Source organism: Ranitomeya variabilis, chromosome 4 (genome assembly GCF_051348905.1).
Source record: "Ranitomeya variabilis isolate aRanVar5 chromosome 4, aRanVar5.hap1, whole genome shotgun sequence".
Taxonomy (NCBI): domain Eukaryota; kingdom Metazoa; phylum Chordata; class Amphibia; order Anura; family Dendrobatidae; genus Ranitomeya; species Ranitomeya variabilis.
The window spans coordinates 317,674,420-317,675,777 of record NC_135235.1 but is presented as its reverse complement, the minus strand read 5'-3'; positions in this window follow the sequence as shown (position 1 = coordinate 317,675,777).

The window sequence follows — 1,358 nt, the reverse complement described above, 5'->3', positions numbered from 1 at the left end:
ATCAGTAGAAGCACAACAGTGGGGCCCCGGATCTGCGGGCCCCTCTGTGTACTGCTGCTGACCGGGCCCCATACAGCAGTAACGGCTGTAATGCCCTGATGGCGGCCCTGCACGGGACACATCCTCTATATACTACACCAAATGAGACACATCCTCTATATACTACACCACGAGGGACACATCCTCTATATACTACACTACACGGGACACATCCTTTATATACTACACCACACAGGACACATTCTCTACACTGTGTGCAGAATTATTAGGCAAGTTATATTTTGATCACATGATACTTTTTATGCATGCTGTCCTTCTCCAAGCTGTTCAGGCTTGAGAGCCAACTACCAATTAAATAAATCAGGTGATGTGCATCTCTGTAATGAGGAGGGGTGTTGTCTAATGATATCAACACCCTATATAAGGTGTGCTTAATTATTAGGCAACTTCCTTTCCTTTGGCAAAATGGGTCAGAAGAGAGATTTGACGGGCTCTGAAAAGTCCAAAATTGTGTGATGTCTTGCAGAGGGATCCAGCAGTCTTGAAATTGCCAAACTTTTGGAGCGTGATCTCTGAACAATCAAGCATTTCATGGCAAATAGCCAACAGCCAAAAGGCGCAAAATAACTGCCCATAAATTGAGGAAAATCAAGCGTGAAGGTGCCAAGATGCCAGTTGCCACCAGTTTTGCCATATTTAACCCCTTCATGACCCAGCCTATTTTGGCCTTAATGACCTTGCCATTTTTTGCAATTCTGACCAGTGTCCCTTTATGAGGTAATAACTCAGGAACGCTTCAACGGATCCTAGCGATTCTGAGATTGTTTTTTCGTGACATATTGGGCTTCATGTTAGTGGTAAATTTAGGTCGATAATTTCTGAGTTTACTTGTGAAAAAAACGGAAATTTGGCGGTTTTTTTTGAAAATTTCGCAATTTTCACATTTTGAATTTTTATTCTGTTAAACCAGAGAGTTATGTGCACAAAATAGTTAATAAATAACATTTCCCACATGTCTACTTTACATCAGCACAATTTTGGAAACACATTTTTTTTTTGCTAGGAAGTTATAAGGGTTAAAATTTGACCAGTGATTTCTCATTTTTACAACAAAATTTACAAAAACATTTTTTTAGGGACCACCTCACATTTGAAGTCAGTTTGAGGGTTCTATATGGCTGAAAAGACCCAAAAGTGACACCATTCTAAAAACTGCACCCCTCAAGGTGCTCAAAACCACATTCAAGAAGTTTATTAACCCTTCAGGTGTTTCACAGCAGCAGAAGCAACATGGAAGTAAAAAATGAACATTTAACTTTTTAGTCACAAAAATGATCTTTTAGCAACAATTTTTTTAT